At 39.4% G+C, this 12,011-nt stretch overlaps 1 protein-coding gene across 10 annotated transcripts in view; it reads right to left on the bottom strand.

Annotated features, from left to right (window-relative positions):
• Positions 1 to 12,011, bottom strand: part of PDS5B (PDS5 cohesin associated factor B) — a 208,855-nt gene that overhangs the window by 186,296 nt on the left and 10,548 nt on the right. The window lies entirely within an intron of this gene.

The raw sequence follows: 12,011 nt of genomic DNA, 5'->3' as shown, positions 1-12,011 counted from the left end.
TTAAGGAATGAAATCAGGAACGAGGTCAAACTTCTTATGTTAATTTGGGAGTAACCAACACTGAACAGAAGCCATAGAAATAAATGACATTATGTAAGAAAAGCTCAGAAAGGAGGTGGGGGGAAAAATACCATGGAGTAATTTTCCCTCAAAGTGAAATGTTCCTATATAATATAAGCAATTCACACCAGTAAAATCCATAATTATTATATTAGGAAACTAACCATAAAGGTTAATACTACTTGATGAAAAAAATTATAAAAGGGTAATAATTTCAGCCTCATTTAATGTTTTCAATAAGAGAGCTTTTAAAAGGTTCAGACTAAAAGTAGCATGGTGTATTAATGAGAGGAGAAGAAATAACAACTTACTGAGTATCCGCCTAGCCTATACCCACAGTTCCAAACACTTAATGTACATTAGTTCATTTAGTCCTCACCCACAACCTTGCAAGGTAAGCAATCTCCTTCTCTCGAAAGTGAGGCACAAAGAGGTTAAGTAATTTAAAGGTCTGGCACAAGGACTCTAACACAGATAGTTCCAGAGCCCACATGTTTTACCCCTGTACTGGCTCTAAAAGGCAATTATTAAATTTTCAAAGCAAGGAAAAAAAAAAGAAAAAAAAAAGTCTTGCTTCAAATGTTGGATCTACCACCAACCTTGGCATATTGGTAACTTAAGACAACCCAGTCTGTCTCCTTAGCTGTAAGAAGGAAATAATGACAGTATCACAGGATTACTGTGGTTATTTTAGTCATGAATATAAAACAGCTAATTATTACCAAGTAATAATAATAATAAACATAATAATAATAAACATACTGGCATATATTAAGACACTACCTTAGACACTTTACATAGACTTTTATCTAATCTTCAAAATTGTCTCAAAAGGTATCATTACTCCCCTAACCATCTTTACAAGTTAGGAAGCAGATTCAAAGATATGAAGAGATTTGTGCATAAGCACGCTATATGGTAGAATGATTATAAAATGGGCCCAATTCGCCACCCTTCCTGTATCCACACCCCCAGCAATGTGACACTGCAGCCCCTCTCCTCAAGGCACAGTTACTTTCCTTACATCTTAAATCTTGTCTGGCCTCATGACTTGCCTGGAACCAACAGAACATGGCAGAATTAATTAACAGTTAAGGAATGAAATAAGAAATGAGGTCAAAAAATTCTAAGTGTAGACCTCAAGAGATCTCCTACGTTTCTACTACCTCTTGGAATCCTGTGGCCACCATGTGAACAAGCCCAGACTTGCCTGATAAATGATGAGAGACGTGTGCCTCAGTAACTCTCCATCATCCAGCAGAGAGCCAGCCTATGGCCAGAAATGTGAGAAGCCACCATAGACCAGCCAGCTTCCAGCCAACCTGTCAGGTGGCCAGATAGAAATGCAATCCTAGATGAAATCAGCTCAGCTGAATTGAGCCAAATTTAACCCAGATGATCAGAACCAACCATCTGATCTACAGATTCATAAGTAATAACATACACTCATTTTAAGCCACTGAAGGTTTTGTGGGGCTTTTTGGGGGGGTGGGGGGAGAGCCATGCACAAAGTAATAGTTAACTGAAATTCACGGTAGGCAGAAGAGCTGGGATTTAAAGCCAGGCAGTCTGACTCCAAGCTCATCCTCCAAATCACTACATTATTATGACTTCCAGTTTCAGAGTAGATAGGACATGGAATGCTACTACAGTATTTTCATTAGTGAAAAAGAACTCGTTCACACCTACTGTTTTATATTCTTTAAAGTTAATTTTACTCTGCGGCGCAGCAGGTTAAGGATATGGCATTGATGCAGCAGTGGCGCAGGTCACAGCTGAGCTGCCTCAGCTACAGCTCAGATTCAATACCTAGTCAGGGAACTTTTAGGCCACAGGTGCAGCAAAAAAAAGGAAGAAACAGTAATTTATAAAAGCCGGAAAATAGGGAGTTCCCATCGTGGCGCCGCAGAAACGAATCTGACTAGGAACCATAAGGTTGCAGGTTCAATGTGTGGCCTTGCTAAGTGGGTTGAGGATCCGGTGTTGCCGTGAGCTGTAGTGTATAGTTCGCGGACGCTGCTGTGGCTGTGGCATAGGCCAGCAGCTACAGTTCCAATTAGACTCCTACCCTGGGAATCTCCAAATGCCATGGATGCAGTCCTAAAAAGACAAAAAGACCAAAAAAGAAAAAAAAAAAAAAAAAAAGCTGACATAGTAAATGTAACTCTTGCTTCCTCCTTTAAGTAAACAAAAAAATCCAAAAAGCCTATCAGATCTAGAATCAGAACTCAACTGCTACCAATCACCTGTCCATTATTAAATACTGGATGATAATTTTTTTTAAATTACATGTGCATTTTTTATATATTTACCCTTCCTCCAAAATAAATATTTTTGTATAGGTTATCCTAACTCCCCAAGTATTGTGAAATGTACCTATATTAACCTGTATTAACTCAAGCTTAATTTATATCTCACTCAACTGATTTACTTTGCTTCCAATTCATTGACATATATAACATGCCACATCATTTACCCACTGTATGAATCTATGCCCATACAGTTTCTTTGGCAGTTCTTAGTTTTCACCAACAGATGCAGTAATGGTTCCATTAAAACTGAAAGTTGAGACTGCCACCCAGCCACTTTGGATTATTTGTGCCAATGAATCGACAGACCAAAAAGGGGGTTACAGAAATTGACTAGGATGACTGATCTTACAGGCAAGGGGCTGTACTACACAAGAGGGGCTAAGAAAAAATATGTCTGGAATGCAAAAGTTCCTCTGGGAGGCCACTTAGTATTTCCATGTACTGCGATTAAAGTCAGTGGAAACTATCCAGGCAGAACTGCTAATGACCCAGACCCTTAAGGAATGAAGATTTAGGTCACCCTACCAGGCAAGAAACCACAATCAGCTGAGGTACTGCCAACAACAGAGGGAATGTGGAATGACAGCAGAAGGCAATTATAGACAGCAACTACAACCAAATGACTAATTGTAGAAATGAAAATTCTAATGAGTATTTCTTCCTTTTATGACATAAAAAAGTTATATATATATTTACCAATGTTTTTTCTTTTTCTTCTTTGGCCACCAGCAGCATATGGAGTTCCTGGGCCAGGGATCAGATCCGAGCTGCAACTGCAACCCAAGCCACAGTTGGGAAGACCAGATCCTTAACCCACTGGCCAGGCTGGGGATTGAACCTATGTCCCCGCATACCCAAAATGCCACTGATCCCGCTGTGCCACAGCAGGAACTCCACCTATTTATTTATTTATGTATGTACATATGTATGTATTCAGTTATTTTGCTTTTTAGGACGGCACCCATAGCACATGGAAGTTTCCAGGCTAGGGGTCGAATTGCAGCTGCTACCCTACACCACAGCCACAGCAACTTGGGATCCAAGCCACATCTGAGACCTACACGACAGCTCACAGCAATGCCAGATTCCCAACCCATTGAGCTAGGCCAGGAATCGAACCCACATCCTCTTGGATACTAGTAGGATTTGTTTCTGCTGCACCAAAATGGGAACTCACACACCAATTTATTTCTATCTCCCTTTCTATAACCATCTGACAGCAGCTAATCTCATATCATATCTCCATATTTAAGTTATAGGATGTCAAGCAGAAAATATGAGTAGGTGCAGGCAAAAAAAAAATTAACCCAACTACGGATAAAGGGATTTTTTTATCCTTTCTTAAGGAATGGGTTTGTATGTTATTAGCTGAACAAAGGATAGCTGCATTACATTTACCATAAGTTCAGTTTTGCAAGTGTCTTTATTAAAATCAAATATGTTTAAAAGAGGTATGCACTGGATTTCTCATTATGGCTCCGTGGTAACAAACCCGACTAGTATCCGTGAGGAGGCAGGTTCAATCCCTGGCCTCACTCAGTGGGTTAAGGATCCAGTGTTGCTGTGAGCTGTGGTGTGAGTCAGAGATGTGGCTCAGATCCGGTATTGCTGTGGCTGTGGTAAGCTGGCAGCTGCAGCTCTGATTCAACCCCTAGCCTGGGAACTTCCATATGCCAAAGGTGCAGCCCTAAAAAGCAAGAAATTTTAAAAAAGAGGTGTGCATTGGTGCCATGGTGACAAGGGATGACCTGTGATGGCTTTTTATCCTAGCTGGGTTGCAACTACATTTTCCCGAATACCATTCCCTCCCTGCATGGTTGTGGGTTAGGTCTGGCCTCAAAAAAAAAAAAAAAAGAAAAGAAAAAAAAAAAAAAATCCCATGAGATTTAGCAGACTAAAGTGAAGCAGCAGCCAGGTTCAGAACATCAGTGTAAGGTCTGGTGTTACTGCAGTTCTCAAATTGTTGTGGATCTTTGGGCTCACCTTATTGAAGTATGGCAGCAACTGGGCCTACAGTCCTTCGAGCTCCTGTCAATCTCCGCCTTTGCTTTCCTAAATAACACTGGGACGCATTTGTATGCAGCACCACGGTGAGGCGTGCCACATCTACTGCAGGCTACCTATATCATCAAGGTTGAAAGTTACCTACATCATCAAGGTTGCAAGTGCGGAAACAGTGAGAGAGTGATGAAGGTTCAAGTTTAGACTCAGAGGATCCAACTCATTTAAGTTCCAAATATTCTTTGCAGGTTTCAGTTTAACCTTAGTTTCCTCCACTTCATGCCCATGTTCCCTTCCCAACTGCCAGCCCTGATGACTTCAAGCCTAGCAGAGATTCAAATGTGTATAACTACTTCCTACAATTAGTAAAACCCAATCACTGTAATAATTTTACTTCTCTAATCAAACTCTAAGTGACAGAGACAAAAATGTTAGTTAGGGTTAGACTACTGTAGAAAGAGCTGAATGTGTCTACCTGCCTCTTTTCAACCTCTTATAATACTCAACTAAAGGCAAAAAGTCAAATAGCATATAATGGGGTTATAGTGTACATCATGTTCCTTTCACCGGAAAATACTTAAGGATTTACCTGAAGGATGTTACATTTTAAATGCATTTACTTTCTAAAGAAGCAAGTTCAAATTTTTAAGTCTACCTACTTACAAAGATACATTTGCATTAAAACGACAAAATAAGATATGTTCAAATTCAAAAGAACAATTAAAAACAATACATGCATATATATATGCATATATATATAAACTATAATACTGTTAACCTTAGACTTTGTGCCAAAAGGCTAGAACAACCAATTTAAGAAGATTATGTGCCATCTCTACAATCAACTCACCCAGTTCCCTCTTGGACACACTTTCTTTTTAAATCTATTTTAAAGTTAGAGTTCTAAAATCAAAGTTTTGTCGGAATGATTCTGAAGGGTCCTCTGGACCTGAGCTGGTCCTAACTATTTAAATGTAAATAGATGTCTTATAGCCCTATCAAGATCACAAATTTTAAGATAGAAGCAGTTGAGACATTAACATTTTAGTAACTTTTCCCACAGAGTAGAACTACAAAGAGAAGTAAAAGTTGAAAACAGTTGAAAAACAACATTTTCTTCCAATATCTGGTCCCATGTGTCTCACGGCTATCTATCAGAGGCTGCTGCTAATAAAAGGGGAATAAAAGAGCAGCAGAAATATGACTGTCCCTTTCGCGAGTCTTTGTAACACTCTTTAGCTCAACTTTTAACTAAATAATTACCTACTTAAATTATGTAATTAAAGCAATAGTGAGTTTCTATCTTACTCTAAAAACACATAACCCTAAAACAAGGTGTGCAGTAAGTAACTATGCTTAGAAGGACTGTTTGAAATGAATGAAAATGGGCTTATATAGCTTTTCCCCTGAGGACACTCCACGTCTACAATAGCACAGGGTCACCAGAACTCAAGCAGAAAGTTGAGTTAATACAGTTTTATTAAGCTCCTAGCACAGAGTGGCTGGAAAATCAGGAAAGGAGTGAACCAGAGCACAAGTCTCAAAAACGAATATAAATGCCTTTAAATTCTTCACTGACCCTTGAACTGAGTGTGCTCAGGGAAGATCCCAAGGAGCGCAGTGGTAAACAACAAATGGAAAGCTAAAAGAACTGAGAAACAATTTCAGCTGCTGCCCACTGCAGAGGAGACATGACCCTGGCCAAGTCACAAGGGCTTAAAAAGCACCAAGTCCTTCTACAGACCCACCTTAAAGTGTAAGACCAAGCCTCCGCACGTTCCGGATGATCAATCAGTAAATTATACTCATCAGAGGAAGATAAAGAGAATTTAGAGATATATCATCCACAATTAAAACTTTCTAGGAGCTCCTGCTGTGGTTCAGTGGGTTAAGAATCTGACTGCAGCAGCTCAAGTCACTGCAGAGGTGCAGGCTGGATCCCCAGCCCAGCACAGTGGGTAAATGGATCCAGCATTGCCACAGCTGCAGCTAAAGTCACAGCTGCAGCTCAGATTCCTGGCCCAGGAACTTGCAGGTGCAGCCACTTAGAAAAAAAATAATAATAATAATGACCTTGAAGACAGATCAGTAAATTATTCAATCTAAGAACTGAAGAGGAAAGGCTGCAAAAAATTAAAAACAAGAGACTCACAGACCAACACTACATTTTTAAGCAAAACAATAAGACTCTCAGGAGTTCTCGTTGTGGCTCAGCAATTAACGAACCTGACTGGGCATCCATGAGGATGGCCCTGCTCAATGGGTTAAGGATTCGGCGCTGCCATGAGCTGTGGTGTAGGTCACAGACGCAGCTCAGATCCCAAGTTGCTGTGGCCCTGTCATAAGCTGACGGCTACAGCTCTGATTGGACCCCTAGCCTGGGAACCTCCATATGCTGTGGGTGAGGCCCTAAAAAGAGAGAAAAACAAAAACAAAAAAAAAAAAACCGGAGTTCCTGTCATGGCTCAGTGGTTAACGAATCTGACTAGGAACCATGAGGTTGTGGGTTCGACCCCTGCCCTCGCTCAGTGGGTTAAGGATCCAGCGTTGCCTTGAGCTGTGGTGTAGGTCACAGACGTGGCTCGGATCTGGTGTTGCTGTGGCTGTGGTGTAGGCCGGTGGCTACAGCTCCGATTAGGCCCCTAGCCTGGGAACCTCCATATGCTGCGGGAGCAGCCGGAGAAATGGCAAAAAGACCAAAAAAAAAAAAAAAAAAAAAAAAAAACCCCACTGAGTAAGAATCTCAGGAGAAGAGAGAATGGAGCAAAAAAAAGCGTTTTTAAACAATGGTTGAAAATTGATGAAAAAAAGCCAATTAGCAAATCCAACAAGTTCAACCAACTAAGCAGAATAACAAAAAAGAAAAGAAAAAGAACATATCAAATTGTTGAAAACTAAAGATGCAATGGAAACCAGAAGACAATTTTAAAAAAAGAAACTTTACAGCAATTTAAGACTGTCAACCCACAGTCTACAGCTAGCAAAAATATTCTTGAAAAATAAGAGTAAATATATATACACAAAAGCTAAATGTATATATACTTATCACTAGACCTGGACACTATTCAATGCTAAAGGAAATTCTTCAAGCTGAAGGGAAATAACATCAAACAAAACTTAGATCTATACAACTAAACCTGTATTAATAACAATATAGTTATATAAAAAAGACTCTCTTGTTTTTCTCAAATTCTTTAAAAGGCAACTATTTAAAGCAAAATTAACACTGTGTTGAAGCAAAAGATAACGCACCAATAGCACAAAGATTAAATGTAATTATGCTTAATAAGGTTCTTAATTTTACATCAAGTAGCATAATGTTAATGCTAAACGAACTGTAAAAGTTAATCACGAACACTCTAATCCCTAGAGCAGCCACTTATACAAAGCAGTACAGCTTAAAAAGCCCATCAAGGATTTAAAATATTTTTTAAATTTTGACTAACATAAAAGAAGGAAGAGGAGACAAAGAGATAAAACACATAGCAAAACGGCAAACTCAATCATATAAATAACATTAAACGTAAAGTTATCAAATCTTCCACTCAACGACAGAGATTATTAGAAATGTTTAATATTTAGAGAGAGAGAAAGAGGAAGAAAGAAAGAAAAGAATAAACCCATTAAATACATGCTATCTATAAGAGATGTATTTTAAAAACAAAGATACAGTCAGGTTAAACATGTAATAATAAAAAATTATACACCACAAACACAAATAACAAATGTAAGGCAAGTGGTGTAAGTACATTAACATCGGAAAAATTTAACTTCAATAAAAGATAATTATTAAAGGTAAAAAGGTCAATTCATCCAGAAGGCATAATAAACATAAATAAGAATACACTTAATATTAGAGCTTGAAGGCAAAAACAGAGGAAATACATGCAGCAAAAGCTGGCAAAGTTATAGGAAGAAATTTAACAAATCCACAGTTACATATGAAAATTTTAATACCTCTCTCTCTGCAACTGAAATGGATAAAAACAATCCATAAGCATATAAATCAGGGGCTAGCTAACTGCAGGGCAGATCCACGGCCCTCTGTCCATCTTTGTAAATGAAATTTTCTTTTTTTGCTTTTTAGGGCCGCACTTGTGGCATATGGAGGTTTCCAGGCCAGGGGTCCAATCGGAGCTGTAGCCACCGGGCCTACGCCACAGTCCACAGCCGCAGCTACTCGGGATCCGAGCCTACGGCACAGCTCATAGCAACTCCAGATCTTTAACCCACTGAGCCAGGCCAGGGTTCGAACCCACATCCTCATGGATCCTAGTCAGGTTTGTTAACCACTGAGCCAAGAAGGGAACTCCCTGAAGTTTTTTACAGCACTGCCATGCCCATTCGTTTACATATTGCCACGACTGCTTTTGCACTATAAGGGCAGAATAGTAAAAACAGAAACTATAAAATTCAAAAAACCTAAAACATTTTCTACACAGTCATTTTCTAACCTCAGATACAGGTGGTTTAAACAATGCTACTAACCAACTTGACCTAACTGTATGAGACCATACACTACACCATAAAATAAGCCTCACATTTCAAAAGGTGAAAATCTTGCCAAGTGTATCACATAAGGAGGCACGGATAAATGGAAGCCATGTTAAAGGCTGACTACGATATCCAATACTGCTGTAAGTCAGTTCTCCCTAAACAAATCTATAGAGCAACATGATCCCAATCAAAATCCCAAAAGGCTTTTTTAAAAATAGAAATTGAGGGGAGATCCCGTCTTGTCTCAGTGGTTAACGAATCCAACTAGGAACCATGAGATTGTGGGTTCGATCCCTGGCCTTGCTCAGGGGGTTAAGGATACAGCATTGCCATGAGCTGTGGTGTAGGTTGCAGACACGGCTTGGATCTGATGTTGCTGTGGCTCTGGCGTAGGCTGGCGGCTACAGCTCCGATTAGACCCTAGCCTGGGAACCTCCATATGTCGCAGTTGCGGCCCTAGAAAAAAACCAAAAAAAAAGGAAATTGAAGGAGTTCCCATTGTGGCCCAGCAGAAACAAATCTGACTAGTATCCATGAGGCTGTGGGTTCAAGCTCTGGCCTCAATCAGTGGGTCGGGGACTGGGCGTTGCCATAAGCTGTGGTGTCTCAGATGTGACTCCAATCCTGAGTTGCTATGTCTGTAGCATAGGCCAGCAACTGTAGCTCTGATTTGATGCCTAGCCTGGGAACTTCATATGCTGTGGGCGTGGGCCTAAAAAGCAAAAAGAAAGGGAGAGAGAGGAAGGAAGGAAGAAGTTGACAAAATAATTTTAAAATTTATATAGAAACAAAAAGGAACCAGACTGGCCAATGTTAGAGGATTCACACTACTTGATTCCAAGACTTAAGGTGCCAGACACAATATGATACTTGCATAGGAGAAACAATCCGATCAAAGAAACAAAAAAGAGAATCCAGAAACATATCCATACATCTATGTTTAAACAATCCTGGACAAAAACACAAAGGCAATTCAGTGTAGGAAAGGAAAAAAAATTTTTTTTCAAACAATGGTATTGGAATTGAAAAAGAAAATTTTTTTTTTTGTCTTTTCTAGGGCCGAACCTACAGCATGTGGAGGTTCCCAGGCTAGGGGTCTAATCAGAGCTGTAGCCACCGGCCTACGCCACAGCCACAGCAACACCAGATTCAAGCAGCATCTGTGACCTACACCACAGCTCACGGTAATGCCAGATCCTTAACTCACTGAGCAAGGCCAGGGATCAAACCCGTCACCTCATGGTTCCTAGTCAGATTTGTTAACCACTGCACCACAACAGGAACTCTGAAAAAATTATTTTTAAAAATGAAGCTCAACCCCTACTTCACACACCATCCATAATAATTAATTCAAGATGGGCCAGAGCCCTATATGTAAAAGACTACAAAACTTGTAAAAGAAAACAAGGGAAATTATTTTCATGACTTCTGGTTACACAAAGGCTTCTTAGAACTCAAATCTATTTTTAAAAAATTGATCAACTAAACTTCATAAAAATTAAAAACTTTAGATTATTAAAATACACTGTTAAGGAAAAGACAAACTTATAACCTGGGAGAAAATACTCTCGATACATTGATCTGAAAAACCAGACTATACTAAGAATTCTCACATATCAATAATAAAAAGACAACCTTTTTTTTTGTTTGTCTGTTTGTTTTTTTTTAGGGCTGCACCCACGGCATATGAAAGTTCCCAGGATAGGGGTCGAATCGGAGCTGTAGCTGCCGACCTACGCCAGAGCCACAGCAACATGGGATCCAAGCCGTGTCTGCAACCTACACCACAGCTCACGGCCAGATCCTTAACCCACTGAGCAAGGCCAGGGATCCAACCCGCAACCTCATGGTTCCTAGTCGGATGCGCTAACCACTGCGCCACGACGGGAACTCCTCCTAGGCCTTAGGCGTTATTCTTAACAGTAAAAACTGGAAACCACTCAAATGTTCATCAACAGAAGAAAAGATAAACTCTGGTATATTTTATCCAATGAAATACTACTCAGCAATAAAAAGAAAAACTATGACATATCCAACCTCATAGATGCACCTGGAAATATATGTTAAGCAAAAGAAGCTGGATGCAAAAAAAGTACACACTGTATGAAAACTAAACAAAATAATTTATACTGTTAGAAATCAGAGTGTTTGGGGGAGAAGGGAACTGAATGAAACTTTCCCGAGTGATGAGAATGCTCTATATCATCTTGTGGTTTTTAGTTACACAGGTATAACTACATAACCATCACACCTCAAAGTGAACAGCTAAGGTATGAACATCTTACTGTATTTAATTTACATCTCAAGATAAATAAAAATAAATTTTAAAAATAAATGTGAGCTCATAGTATTGTTTTTCCTTTGATCTTAGGTTGTCCACATGTATATTTAGTGTATACATACAATATTTATGAATATTTGGTAATTATCTCTCATCTACTATGTGCCACACACTATGCTAGGTTCCAAAATAACTACAAGTCCATGCACTCAAGAGGATAACAACCCAGGGCAAGGAAAGACAATAACAGTACACAATGTGAGGGTTTCTATTATAAAGATACACACACGGATGCCTGAGAAGGAGAAAGGGGCACCATACATTGCCTGAAAGAAGAGTTAAGTAACAAAAGCCTTTTCGTTAGGTGAAGGATAATGAAGACAGGAGGAATGGACCACTATAAGCAGAGAAATACCACACGCAAAGACCCAAAAACAAAGACTCTGACACAACAGGGAGTCAGGAGCACAGTGTTCTTAGAGTTTTAGAGAACCTATGAAGAGGAAAAGAAAATGCTGGAAAAGCAGCTGTTGCGAGAAAAGAGTACACATGCTAGCACTTTATTTACTAATACAGAAAGGTCTCCAGGGTATACTGTTAAGTGGGGGTGGGGGCGAGGCAAAGCAGTTAAAGTTTCCAACCTTAGTGTAAAACATGTGTTGGGGTAAAAGAAGGAGTATGATGGGGTAAATTTATTTGTACAGGGTTGTATTTTTTAAATCTCCAGAATGATATATAAGAAATCAGTAATTCTGGTAAACTATTATAGGAATCTGGGAACTATGCAGTTGAGTAAGGGTTTGGATGAGGGACTTTTTATGGTGTATCGTTCTCTGTTTTTTTACCTTTAAAGTATTAAT

Source organism: Sus scrofa, chromosome 11, assembly GCF_054392235.1.
Source record: "Sus scrofa isolate SSC_HxYL_T2T_F1_AM1 chromosome 11, Sscrofa_HxYL_maternal_Yorkshire_Landrace_v2.0, whole genome shotgun sequence".
In the NCBI taxonomy this organism is placed as follows: domain Eukaryota; kingdom Metazoa; phylum Chordata; class Mammalia; order Artiodactyla; family Suidae; genus Sus; species Sus scrofa.
This window is presented reverse-complemented; position numbering and strand designations above follow the sequence as displayed.